General features: G+C 47.0%; 1 protein-coding gene across 3 annotated transcripts in view; it reads right to left on the reverse strand.

Annotated features, from left to right (window-relative positions):
* LOC139764460 (uncharacterized) overlaps positions 1 to 13,954 on the reverse strand; it is a 145,496-nt gene extending 131,542 nt beyond the window's left edge. Inside the window, exon 1 of one of the 3 annotated variants that reach the window (XM_071691011.1) lies at positions 13,848 to 13,954. The gene's annotated coding sequence lies outside the window, so the exon portion shown is untranslated. The remainder of the gene's footprint in view (positions 1 to 13,847) is intronic. The other 2 variants (XM_071691013.1, XM_071691012.1) reach the window with 2 other exon arrangements.
* Positions 13,955 to 15,000: the final 1,046 nt, after the last annotated feature.

Raw genomic sequence — 15,000 nt, forward strand, 5'->3', positions numbered from 1 at the left:
GTGTGGGAGGCAAGCTGTTAGAAGCAGTGAAAAGTTTTTATCGAGGATGTAAGGCATGCGTACGTGTAGGAAGAGAGGAAATTGATTGGTTCTCAGAGAATGTTGGTTTGCAGCAGGGGTGTGTGATTTCTCCATGGTTGTTTAATTTGTTTACGGATGGGGTTGTTAGGGAGGTGAATGCAAGAGTTTTGGAAAGGGGGGCAAGTATGCAGTCTGATGTGGATGAGAGAGCTTGGGAAGTGAGTCAGTTGTTATTCGCTGATGATACAGCGCTGGTGGATGATTCGTGTGAGAAACTGCAGAAACTGGTGACTGAGTTTGGTAAAGTGTGTGAAAGAAGAAAGCTTAGATTAAATGTGAATAAGAGGAAGGTCATTAGGTACAGTAGGGTTGAGGGACAAGTCAATTGGGAGGTCAGTTTGAATGGAGAAAAACTGGAGGAAGTGAAGTGCTTTAGATATCTGGGAGTGGATTTGGCAACGGATGGAACCATGAAAGCCGAAGTAAATCATAGGGTGGGGTAGGGGGCGTTGAAGAATGTGTGGAAGTCGAGAACATAATCTCGGAAAAGAAAAATGGGCATGTTTGAAGGAATAGTGGTTCCAACAATGTTGTATTGTTGCGAGGCGTGGGCTATAGAGTTGTGCGGAGGAGGGTGGATGTCCTAGAAATAAGATGTTTGAGGACAATATGTGGTGTGAGGTGGTTTGATCGAGTAAGTAATAATAGGGTAAGAGAGATGTGTGGTAATAAAAAGTGTGTGGTTAAGAGAGCAGAAAAGTTCGTTTTGAAATGGTTTGGTCACATGGAGAGAATGAGTGAGGAAAGATTGACAAAGCGGATATATGTGTCAGAGGTGGAGGGAACGAGAAGTGGGAGACCAAATTGGAGGTGGAAAGATGGAGTGAAAAAGATTTTAAGTGATCGGGTCCTGAACATGCAGGAGGGTGAAAGGCGTGCAAGGAATAGAGCGAATTGGAACGATGTGGTATACCGGGGTCGAGGTACTGTCAATGGATTAAACCAGGGCATGTGAAGCGTCTGGGATAAGCCATGGAAACTTCTGTGGAGCCTGGATGTGGAAAGGGAGCTGTGATTTCGGTGCATTATACATGACAGCTAGAGACTGAGTGTGAACGAATGTGGCCTTTGTTGTCTTTTCCTAGCGCTACCTCGCGTACATGCGGGGGAAGGGGGTTATTATTTCATGAGTAGCGGGGTGGCGATGGGAATGAATAAAGGCAGACAGTATGAATTATGTATATGTGTATATATGTATATGTCTGTGTGTGTATATATATGTATACGTTGAGATGTATAGGTATGTATATTTGCGTGTGTGGACGTGTATGTATATACATGTGTATGTGGGTGGGTTGGGCCATTCTTTCGTCTGTTTCCTTGCGTTACCTCGCTAACGCGGGAGACAGCGACAAAGTAGAAATAAATAAATGAATATAATAATGATGATAATATACTGAAATTGTATTTTCATTCAAATGAAATTATTCAAGACTTCTTGAGGTCAAAAATTCCTAGAAAGCAAATGAAAATCAGAATTTTGTACAAAATTCTGAGGACTAAAGAAATACGTAGATAAAATACAATAAATGGGGAAAGCAGTCATACAAGTTAACTCAGCCAACATGATCAAATTGGGTCATCAAATCTCGTCTGAAAATTGTCCTATTCCAAAAAAGAACTTGAAAATAGAAGTGGAAGAACACATGCCGTAAGAACCAACTCTTCAGCCGTACATCTGTTTGAGGAAATACATGTTTCCTTATCAGAAATTAGGTAAGTGTGCCAGGGTTCGGGACCCTGGCTCACTCCACTTATGGAAGACGTCCGAAACACACACGCACACACACACACACACACACGATGCGTAGATAGTAAATATAACTGTAAATGGATAATATTCACGCACCCCATCACACCATTTACATATTTCCAATACCACGAGATAACCTCCCTCCTTACAGCGCACATGGGGGAATATTCACTTCAAGCAACGCCTGCTACCCCACTGTGAACACAATGACCACATCTTGGGAGACGGACGAGTTGAAATGGCAATACGAGGAAATGGCCAGACAGCCAACACTTGGCGTCAGTGGAGTTGGGTTTACACCTGTGTACTTATGTGGTTCAAATCGAGTTGAAGCCCATGTGTTGTGGCCTGACGCAGAGGACCGGATATTGTTGTACGTGAAGGAATTATATCCTCCCTTTTGCCTTCTAGTGCCACTGGAGTTATTTGAGATTCCACTCTGCGATGCTCATCTGTTATCAGTTAGGCGTACGTTGGTAAGATGATAAGGATCTGTGTTTACCTTGATAAATGTAAACTGAACTAAAGGGATGGACTGTGTGAATGAAGTAATACGTGAGGAGGAATGTGTGAATGAAGAGATACACGAGATGGACTGTGTGAATGAAGTATCATACGAGATGGAAATGTAAACTAAGTGAAGGAAGTGGTACATGAGATGGAATGAGTGAAAGAAGTGACAAACGAGGTGGAACCAGCGAAATAAGTGACAAGGGCCGCATGCAGAGAGTGTATGTGATCTCAGAATCCCCTTTAACACCTGAAGAAGGTGTTCAAGATCTTTCGGTTGGTGGTCAACTTACGTTGACGACCATAATAACCCTGGCCGTTGACAGACCTAAGACTCAACCAACCAACCGATCAACCATGCTAACAACCAAGAAGTGACCCATGTGACGGGACATGCAAATGAAGCAAGCAGAAAAAAGAGGTGGGCCGTAGAGCATCTAGGAACAGGTTAGTAGAACACACAATCTCGCAGAGCACTGGCACCAGGACCAACTGTCCATGATAACTGAAAAGATAACGAATGTAAAGGAGATAAATTGCGTATTGTGGCCCTCAATATCTATACAGAAGGGAATTAATTCTTACACCGTAAAAGGAGAGAAGAGGAAGCTGATAGATTTCCTATACGTAATATGATTTCAAGAGGGAGGAATTTACATATACTTCCAAAACGTTCTTGAAGTGTATGTGTGTGTGTGTGTGTGTGTGTGTGTGTGTGTGTGTGTGTGTGTGTCTGTGTGTGTGTACGGGCATCTTTCCATCCGTCAATCACGTCAACTCCTTCCTGGAGCCAAGTGCAAGGAGGAGACCGTATCCACAGCGTCCGCCAGGGTCATTCGTGCTGAGCTGGAGGTAAATCCCCCCCCCCCCCCTCGCAGTGAGGACGATAAACACCCTGATGTCTGTGTGCTCGACCTACAACGTACATTTCGCCGTACGGTTCACCCCTGAATATCTTACGAGTGTGGGTCGAGGAGGGGTGTGGGTGTGGTGAAAGAGAGACTTTGAAATCACTGCATATTTCTCTGCCCAGAACATGCATAAGCCACTGGTCATATCTCTAGTGGCAATGTAAAGATGGACTTTGTTGCTGTATAGATTCCCCATCTTCTCCAGACCTCCAGCGACTCCCAGACGACGGGGCGATGGACACACACACAACTTCCGTGCCTTTTGAAACTGTTTGCTACATATCCCCTTTTTCATCTGTTATTTTTGCCCTGTCTGAGCCAACAGCATTTCAGGAGGTTTCTTTGAGGCAAGTTCCCATCTCTTCTCTTCCTTTTCCGACTTGCTGTTACGACTATTTCTTCCCTCAATATGAATTCTTTCGAGGCGATGGGAAGGGAAATCTGTTTGAGCCAGGGGACTGAAGTTCCCCTCGTCTTGACATGTAAAGCTTCGTTTTGGATGTTTGAGTTATAGTGTGGCACAGTGAGGCAGGGGAAGGATACAAGAGTGTTGGGTTGCATGTTGACTGATTCCCCTGTCTGTGGCGTCCAACACTCGGAAACGCGAGCTTGATCTGATGCCTGGACGCAGAGCAAATCACATTTGTTCAGATGCATGAGACACGCTCAACACGCACAGAGCTGCTGAACGTGAACACTGGTGGGATGTTTTGGGCTGAGGTTAGAAAGGCGAAGCATTTCTTACTACGTTCAGCACATGAGGGAGTCTGCCTCCCCACACAGTAATAATAAAGGGGGTTTATTAATAAGACCTGAACCTAATACATAATGTGAGATGTATGAATACATGGCTATACTCGCTCTCTTACCCTCAGAGTCCCTTGTATGGGGCTCTCCTGCAGCACAAAGGAAGTTGGCCAAGTCCATCAGGCTGAGACAGCTGGTCAAAAGGTATAGTGACGTTTTCTGTACGTCTGTTTGTGCGTGAGAACAGAAACATTTAATAATTCCTCTGTGTCATCAGTACGGTAGTTGCATTATGGGCATGAAAGAGGTGGTTTTTGTTATATGCTGAACTGATGCATGAAATGTTTTGAAGGTGGGTAGTGTCCTAAATGCGGGCGAGAAAGTGTAACTCGTACATGCCTGGGAAACGTAGTTTCAGTTGGATATACGTCCTGTGGCGTGAAGTTAAAGACTGGGTTGGAATCCAATTTTCTAGTGTCTGTGAAGACGTTACTGTGTGTTATTGTCACCATTATGTTCGTTGTGGGAGCTGGGATGTATATGGATTGCCTACTGAAGCAGGGATGAACTTTTTCGTTCGAACTTGGGGTTGGTGGTTGGTTAAGGGATTATTTGAGTGGGAGGAGTATAGTACCAGTGCAAACAACTAAGTGCCAAGCAAATTGAAGTGACATTGTGTCAGAAATATTATGTACTGCTGGGCAGTTCTGTGGTCGCCAGACACCGTGCAGCAGACGCACGGCCGTGCGTAACTGCGAGTTGCATAAATACGCATTCATGATGCGAATATTCGAATACGCAAGGTAATGTATAGCTATGCATAACGTGAGATGTATGCCGGTATACACACGTACGTATACCGAGAATCGTGAACTACTCTCTCGAACAGATAGGAGACGGGATGAGGTAGACGGTATTAAGAACTGCGTAAAATATAACGAATTACGAGAAATTACGGAAACCAAGATGTCGGGCCATCATACCCAAGGGTCGTACTGTCGTGTCAAAAGGTCGTTTCGTCGTGCTCAACGGTCGTTTTGTCACTGCTCGAGTGTCATCCAGTCTTGCTCAAGGGTCGTTCCGTCATTGCTTAAGGGTCGTTCCGTCATTACTCAAGGGTCGTTCAGTCGTGCTCAAGGGTCGTTCAGTCGTGCTCAAGGTTCGTTCCGGCATTACTCAAGGGTCGTTCCGACATTGCTTAAGGGTCGTTCCGTTATTACTTAAGGGTCGTTCCGTCATCACTCAAGAGTCGTTCAGTCGTGCTCAAGGGTCGTTCCGGCATTACTCAGGGGTCGTTCCGACATTGCTTAAGGGTCGTTCCGTTATTACTTAAGGGTCGTTCCGTCATCACTCAAGAGTCGTTCAGTCGTGCTCAAGGTTCGTTCCGGCATTACTCAAGGGTCGTTCCGACATTGCTTATGGGTCGTTCCGTCATTACTTTCGGGTCGTTCCGTTATCACTTAAGGGTCGTTCAGTCGTGCTCAAGGGTCGTTCCGGCATTACTCAGGGGTCACCCCATCGTGCTCAAGGGGGTCGTCGTCACACAGTGACCAAAAGTCGTACCTTCGACCACCTGGTTCCTACAGCTTGTGGGTCGTGCTGTTAATGCCAAGGTCGTACCACGAAAAGGTCGTATCCCGACGCCCCCAAATGGGCCAGGGAAGGCTTTAAATTATTTTTTTTCCCTTTTGACTGGCCTGATTGAAGCCAAGTTAAACCGCACCACAGCTTACCAAGATATCATACAAGTTCAAAACTTCCATAGAAGATGGAGAACACGACCTGGATCAGCCAGCAATGAGTCCTCACAGAAAACGTATATCAAAAAATTCCATATATATATATATATATATATATATATATATATATATATATATATGGATTTTCAATTTTCCAAAAGAAGGAACAGAGAAGTGGGGCCAGGTGAGGATATTCCCTCAAAGGCCCAGTCCTCTGTTCTTAACGCTACCTCGCTAACGCGGGAAATGGCGAATAGTATGAAAGAAAAAAGAATATATATATATATATATATATATATATATATATATATATATATATATTTTTTTTTTTTTTTTTTTTTATACTTTGTCGCTGTCTCCCGCGTTTGCGAGGTAGCGCAAGGAAACAGACGAAAGAAATGGCCCAACCCCCCCCCCCCCCATACACATGTACATACACACGTCCACACACGCAAATATACATACCTACACAGCTTTCCATGGTTTACCCCAGACGCTTCACATGCCTTGATTCAATCCACTGACAGCACGTCAACCCCTGTATACCACATGACTCCAATTCACTCTATTCCTTGCCCTCCTTTCACCCTCCTGCATGTTCAGGCCCCGATCACACAAAATCTTTTTCACTCCATCTTTCCACCTCCAATTTGGTCTCCCTCTTCTCCTCGTTCCCTCCACCTCCGACACATATATCCTCTTGGTCAATCTCTCCTCACTCATTCTCTCCATGTGCCCAAACCATTTCAAAACACCCTCTTCTGCTCTCTCAACCACGCTCTTTTTATTTCCACACATCTCTCTTACCCTTACGTTACTTACTCGATCAAACCACCTCACACCACACATTGTCCTCAAACATCTCATTTCCAGCACATCCATCCTCCTGCGCACATCTCTATCCATAGCCCACGCCTCGCAACCATACAACATTGTTGGAACCACTATTCCCTCAAACATACCCATTTTTGCTTTCCGAGATAATGTTCTCGACTTCCACACATTTTTCAAGGCTCCCAAAATTTTCGCCCCCTCCCCCACCCTATGATCCACTTCCGCTTCCATGGTTCCATCCGCTGACAGATCCACTCCCAGATATCTAAAACACTTCACTTCCTCCAATATATATATATGAATATATATATGAATATATATATATATATATATATTCAAACTATTCGCCATTTCCCGCGTTAGCGAGGTAGCGTTAAGAACAGAGGACTGGGCCTTTGAGGGAATATCCTCACCTGGCCCCCTTTTCTGTTCCTTCTTTTGGAAAATTTGAAAAAAAATGATGAGAGGGGAGGATTTCCAGCCCCCCGCTCCCTCCCCTTTTAGTCGCCTTCTACGACACACAGGGAACACGTGGGAAGTATTCTTTCTCCCCTATCCCCAGGGATAAAATATATATATATATATATATATATATATATGGTTTCAGAAGTGGTAGAGGATGTGTGGATCAGGTGTTTGCTTTGAAGAATGTATGTGAGAAATACTTAGAAAAGCAAATGGATTTGTATGTAGCATTTATGGATCTGGAGAAGGCATATGATAGAGTTGATAGAGATGCTCTGTGGAAGGTATTAAGAATATATGGTGTGGGAGGCAAGCTGTTAGAAGCAGTGAAAAGTTTTTATCGAGGATGTAAGGCATGTGTACGTGTAGGAAGAGAGGAAAGTGATTGGTTCTCAGTGAATGTAGGTTTGCGGCAGGGGTGTGTGATGTCTCCATGGTTGTTTAATTTGTTTATGGATGGGGTTGTTAGGGAGGTAAATGCAAGAGTCTTGGAAAGAGGGGCAAGTATGAAGTCTGTTGGGGATGAGAGAGCTTGGGAAGTGAGTCAGTTGTTGTTCGCTGATGATACAGCGCTGGTGGCGGATTCATGTGAGAAACTGCAGAAGCTGGTGACGGAGTTTGGTAAAGTGTGTGGAAGAAGAAAGTTAAGAGTAAATGTGAATAAGAGCATGGTTATTAGGTACAGTAGGGTTGAGGGTCAAGTCAATTGGGAGGTGAGTTTGAATGGAGAAAAACTGGAGGAAGTGAAGTGTTTTAGATATCTGGGAGTGGATCTGTCAGCGGATGGAACCATGGAAGCGGAAGTGGATCATAGGGTGGGGGAGGGGGCGAAAATTTTGGGAGCCTTGAAAAATGTGTGGAAGTCGAGAACATTATCCCGGAAAGCAAAAATGGGTATGTTTGAAGGAATAGTAGTTCCAACAATGTTGTATGGTTGCGAGGCGTGGGCTATGGATAGAGTTGTGCGCAGGAGGATGGATGTGCTGGAAATGAGATGTTTGAGGACAATGTGTGGTGTGAGGTGGTTTGATCGAGTAAGTAACGTAAGGGTAAGAGAGATGTGTGGAAATAAAAAGAGCGTGGTTGAGAGAGCAGAAGAGGGTGTTTTGAAATGGTTTGGGCACATGGAGAGAATGAGTGAGGAAAGATTGACCAAGAGGATATATGTGTCGGAGGTGGAGGGAACGAGGAGAAGAGGGAGACCAAATTGGAGGTGGAAAGATGGAGTGAAAAGGATTTTGTGTGATCGGGGCCTGAACATGCAGGAGGGTGAAAGGAGGGCAAGGAATAGAGTGAATTGGAGCGATGTGGTATACAGGGGTTGACGTGCTGTCAGTGGATTGAATCAAGGCATGTGAAGCGTCCGGGGTAAACCAAGGAAAGCTGTGTAGGTATGTATATTTGCGTGTGTGGACGTGTGTATGTACATGTGTATGGGGGGGGGATGGGCCATTTCTTTCGTCTGTTTCCTTGCGCTACCTCGCAAACGCGGGAGACAGCGACAAAGTATAAAAAAAAAAAAAAAAATATATATATATATATATGATGATACAGCGCTGGTGGCTGATTCATGTGAGAAACTGCAGAAGCTGGTGACTGAGTTTCGTAAAGTGTGTGAAAGAAGAAAGTTAAGAGTAAATGTGAATAAGAGCAAGGTTATTAGGTACAGTAGGGTTGAGGGTCAAGTCAATTGGGAGGTGAGTTTGAATGGAGAAAAACTGGAGGAAGTGAAATGTTTTAGATATCTGGGAGTGGATCTGGCAGCGGATGGAACCATGGAAGCGGAAGTGGATCATAGGGTGGGGGAGGGGGCGAAAATTCTGGGAGCCTTGAAGAATGTGTGGAAGTCGAGAACATTATCTCGGAAAGCAAAAATGGGTATGTTTGAAGGAATAGTGGTTCCAACAATGTTGTATGGTTGCGAAGCGTGGGCTATGGATAGAGTTGTGCGCAGGAGGTGGATGTGCTGGAAATGAGATGTTTGAGGACAATGTGTGGTGTTAGGTGGTTTGATCGAGTGAGTAACGTAAGGGTAAGAGAGATGTGTGGAAATAAAAAGAGCGTGGTTGAGAGAGCAGAAGAGGGTGTTTTGAAATGGTTTGGGCACATGGAGAGAATGAGTGAGGAAAGATTGACCAAGAGGATATATGTGTCGGAGGTGGAGGGAACGAGGAGAAGAGGGAGACCAAATTGGAGGTGGAAAGATGGAGTGAAAAAGATTTTGTGTGATCGGGGCCTGAACATGCAGGAGGGTGAAAGGAGGGCAAGGAATAGAGTGAACTGGAGCGATGTGGTATACCGGGGTTGACGTGCTGTCAGTGGATTGAATCAAGGCATGTGAAGCGTCTGGGGTAAACCATGGAAAGCTGTGTAGGTATGTATATTTGCGTGTGTGGACGTACGTATATACATGTGTATGGGGGTGGGTTGGACCATTTCTTTCGTCTGTTTTCTTGCGCTACCTCGCAAACGCGGGAGACAGCGACAAAAAAAAAAAAAAAATATATATATATATATATATATATATATATATATATATATATATATATATATATACACACACACATTTTTTTGAAGCATTTCTTCTTTTTTCTCCAAGCATGACCTCAGAAACGAAAATATATAAAAGCTGAACTAGGCTCTAAAATATATTTAAAAAAAAAAACAGTGATTTCATAAACAGTCAACAGATGGCAGCACGAATTATGACAACAGTCAGTCAGCTGACCAGACACACGGCATGAGTGAGGAAATAATGCTAAGATAATTCTACTAATTCCAGTAATTCTGTTCAGCATTTCATAAGAAACAGTGGGAACTGGCTTGAATGTTGGGTATCAACAGATTCTTGTCTGTATTTGAAACAATTTATGGATGGATTTCAAAGTTTATTTATTGTCTTTCTAATAACAAAATTACGATCCTTGAGCACGACAGTACGATCCTTGAGCACGACGGTACGATCCTTGAGCACGACGGTACGATCCTTGAGCACAACGGTACGATCCTTGAGCACAACGGTACGATCCTTGAGCACAACGGTACGATCCTTGAGCACAACGGTACTATCCTTGAGCACAACGGTACTATCCTTGAGCACAACGGTACGATCCTTGAGCACAACGGTACGATCCTTGAGCACAACGGTACGATCCTTGAGCACGACGGTACGATCCTTGAGCACGACAGTACGATCCTTGAGCACAACGGTACGATCCTTGAGCACGACAGTACGATCCTTGAGCACGACGGTACGATCCTTGAGCACGACGGTACGATCCTTGAGCACGACGGTACGATCCTTGAGCATGACCGTACGATCCTTGAGCACGACGGCACGATCCTTGAGCACAACGGTACGATCCTTGAGCACGACGGTACGATCCTTGAGCACGACGGTACGATCCTTGAGCACGACGGTACGATCCTTGAGCACAATGGTACGATCCTTGAGCACAACGGTACGATCCTTGAGCACAACGGTACGATCCTTGAGCACAACGGTACTATCCTTGAGCACGACGGTACGATCCTTGAGCACGACGGTACGATCCTTGAGCACGACGGTACGATCCTTGAGCACGACGGTACGATCCTTGAGCACGACAGTACGATCCTTGAGCACGACGGTACGATCCTTGAGCACGACGGTACGATCCTTGAGCACGACGGTACGATCCTTGAGCACAACGGTACGATCCTTGAGCACGACGGTACGATCCTTGAGCACGACGATACGATCTTTGAGCACAACGGTACGATCCTTGAGCACGACGGTACGATCCTTGAGCACAACGGTACGATCCTTGAGCACGACGGTACGATCCTTGAGCACGACGGTACGATCCTTGAGCACGACGGTACGATCCTTGAGCAAGACAGTACGATCCTTGAGCACAACGGTACGATCCTTGAGCACGACCGTACGATCCTTGAGCACAACGGTACGATCCTTGAGCACAACGGTACGATCCTTGAGCACAACGGTACGATCCTTGAGCACAACGGTACGATCCTTGAGCACAACGGTACGATCCTTGAGCACAACGGTACGATCCTTGAGCACGACGGTACGATCCTTGAGCACGACCGTACGATCCTTGAGCACAACCGTACGATCCTTGAGCACGACAGTACGATTCTTGAGCACGACCGTACGATCCTTGAGCACGACCGTACGATCCTTGAGCACAACCGTACGATCCTTGAGCACGACAGTACGATCCTTGAGTACGACCGTACGATCCTTGAGCACGACGGTACGATCCTTGAGTACGACCGTACGATCCTTGAGCACGACGGTACGATCCTTGAGCACGACCGTACGATCCTTGAGCACGACGGTACGATCCTTGAGCACGACAGTACGATCCTTGAGCACGACAGTACGATCCTTGAGCACAACCGTACGATCCTTGAGCACGACGGTACGATCCTTGAGCACAACCGTACGATCCTTGAGCACGACCGTACGATCCTTGAGCACGACCGTACGATCCTTGAGCACGACAGTACGATCCTTGAGCACAACCGTACGATCCTTGAGCACGACAGTACGATCCTTGAGCACGACAGTACGATCCTTGAGCACGAAAGTACGATCCTTGAGCACGACGGTACGATCCTTGAGCACGACGGTACGATCCTTGAGCACAACGGTACGATCCTTGAGCACGACGGTACGATCCTTGAGCACGACGGTGCGATCCTTGAGCACGACGGTACGATCCGTGAGCACTACAGTACGATCCTTGAGCACGACGGTACGATCCTTGAGCACGACGGTACGATCCTTGAGCACTACAGTACGATCCTTGGGCATGACCGTACGATCCTTGAGCACGACGGTACGATCCTTGAGCACGACCGTACGATCGTTGAGCACGACCGTACGATCCTTGAGTACGACGGTACGATTCTTGAGCACAACAGTACGATCCTTGAGCACGACGGTACGATCCTTGAGCACAACAGTGCGATCCTTGAGCACGACGGTACGATCCTTGAGCATGACCGTACGATCCTTGAGCACGACGGTACGATCCTTGAGCACAACGGTACGATCCTTGAGCACGACCGTACGATCCTTGAGCACGACCGTACGATCCTTGAGCACGACGGTACGATCCTTGAGCACGACGGTACGATCCTTGAGCACGACGGTACGATCTTTGAGCATCATCATTCTCTTAGATCGTACCGATGTGGTACAGCAACGGATATCCTCCACGAACGATCAAACGCATGGAAAATAAACGTCAAAGCACACACACACACACGCACACACACACGCACACACACACACACACACACACACACACACACACACACACACACACACACACCTCATCCCAGTTCGACATCAACCCTTCTGCGCCTTCTACAGGAACACCCAACTGACAAACAACTCTTCCACGATATCTCCTGCCTGTATATCACATCTGTGGAGGCCGAGCTTGGCTTACACACACGAGACTGAGTTCCCTCCTTCCCTTCCACACCTCGAAACCATCAGTTCATTAATGGAGTCTGTTGTCTCCTCGTCCATCCCACAGACACTACACAACACCTCACTGACCCCATAAGGTCGTCTGAGACAGGTCCCTTTGTGCACATTCCCTCAATTATGAATGGAAATGCGTTGACGAAGACAGCAAAGTAAGGTGCTTGACACACAGCAAACATGACACTGCATGGTTGAGAACTGTAGACAATTGGGTCTGATGGGTAGTTACGCAGTTTGGAGGGAAAACCAAATTGATGAAATAGCGGGCGATCACCATACATTAAAAAAAAAAAGAAATCGCCACACTGAATTTTTTCCCAATCGACATAACTACACGACAAATTATAATCCGCCACCTCAAATACAACCACAATTTTAACGTAGCAAAAGCTACAACCTCGCCTCCAGCACCAGCGAGCAACACACACCAACATAACATCACAAGACACCAAACTGCAAACCTCGTAATGGTACGTTATAAACGCGCCGCCCTTGGTGCAGAAGGCCATAAATCTTCTCAAAGAACCCGGGAGGTGTACACAGGGCGTTCTACTGGGCTGGAGTGAGGATGCTGCGTGTACACAGTGTTCCTGGATGGGTCCTGTGTGTTGTGAGGGAGGGAGGGAGGCTGGCGAGAGAATGGTCTGATATTCCCTCACCAGAGAAATGGTACATCTGAAGTGGATTAAAATCAGCCTATGATGTGTTGCAGCGCACCAACTGTGCTCTCCTGGATTCATCTGCACACGAATTCGTCGAGACGACACAAGCTCTGTGTGTGTGTGTGTGTGTGTGTGTGTGTGTGTAGGGGGGACTCTATACAGTAAAACTGTTCATTCTTGACTGTAGGAGACAAAGACGAACTGGAATATGAAAGTCTGGCCGACGACACCTCAAGTCCTGGACTCTGGGTCATGACACACACACACACACACACACACACACACACACACACACACACTGATTGGGTCTCTCTCCTCAACTGTAAGGATGGAACACTTAGTTTCGTTAGCGCGCTCACGACACACTGCCGGTCAATACGCGAGGTACGTGAGCACCGGAAGAGTACACCGCTGCTCACCGCAGGTACACAAGAGTACACCTGTATACAACACACACACACACACACACACACACACACACACACACCGACTCAAATTTCAGATCTGTACGAAAAGACGGATGACATGCAACACACGAGATAAACTGGGCGACGCCAGATTAAATTATGTACATACATAAATGTATATCATTCCATATATATATTTATACATATATATATATATATATATTTCTCTAACCAGCACTAACACCGAGTGAGTCTATATATGTCTAGATTGCACACTATTATAACTCCGGGAGCCGACGTACGCCCGCACACGCGAGTGTGTGTGTGTGTGAAGCGATGGCCACACAAGAACTGGGCGCCCTCCGTCAGCCCAGCCTGCCAGAGCCCAGCTCTTCCCTTCCACGCAACTCTAGCTCCGACACGACCTCCTCCCTCCCCCACCGTCCCAGCCCCTCGCTACCGCCTCCCCATCTGGGGCCGCGCCATCCCTGGCGCCCACCTCACAGCTCTGTCGCTATACCAAACCACACCACCACACTTCGTTGTTCAGTGTCCCTCCTCCTCCTCCTCCTCCTCCTCCTTCAGCAGAGGAGCACCAAGATCTCTGCTGGCGATCCCAACTACACCTCACCTTCCCCTCCCCCGGCCTCCCCCACCTCTCTCTCTCTCTCTCTCTCTCTCTCTCTCTCTCTCTCTCTCTCTCTCTCTCTCTCTCTCTCTCTCATGATTCCGGCCGTGCTGGTGTTCAGAGGGACGGAGAGGCTGCGATCACTATTCGATTCTCTCTCTCTCTCTCTCTCTCTCTCTCTCTCTCTCTCTTCTGCATGACACACTTGTCGCAAAATCAAGTCGTGTTGGCTTGCATCCTCCGCTCAAACGCTGCCTCCAACACTCCTCCAACACGCCTCCAACACTTGCGGGCTTCACCCTTCATCTCCAATACTGCATTTCCAACACTCTCAGCACTAAGCCTCCAACACCGGGCCTCAAACAGTGTTGGAGGTGCGTAATGATGGAGGCTTTGGAGGGATGCCACTGGCAGTGAAGAAGGCGTGGTCCTGGGATTGCTGTGGGCGTGGTGTTGGAGATGTTGGAGGCGTGGTGCTGCAGGTGTTGGAGGCGTGCTGCTGGAGATGTTGGAGGCGTGCTGCTGGAGATGTTAGAGACGTGCTGCTGGAGATGGGGGAGACGTGCTGCTGATGTTGGGGGCATGGTGCTGGAGATGTTGGACATGCTGGAGACGTGGTGCTGGAGGTGTTGGGGGCGTGGTGATGCTGGAGATGTTAGAGGCGGGAAGCTGGAAATGTTGGGGGCGTGGTGGTGGAGATGTAGGGGGCGTGGTGCTGGAGATGTAGGGGGGCGTGGTGCTGGAGATGTAGGGGGAG

This window comes from Panulirus ornatus, chromosome 50 (genome assembly GCF_036320965.1).
Source record: "Panulirus ornatus isolate Po-2019 chromosome 50, ASM3632096v1, whole genome shotgun sequence".
NCBI classification, from domain to species: domain Eukaryota; kingdom Metazoa; phylum Arthropoda; class Malacostraca; order Decapoda; family Palinuridae; genus Panulirus; species Panulirus ornatus.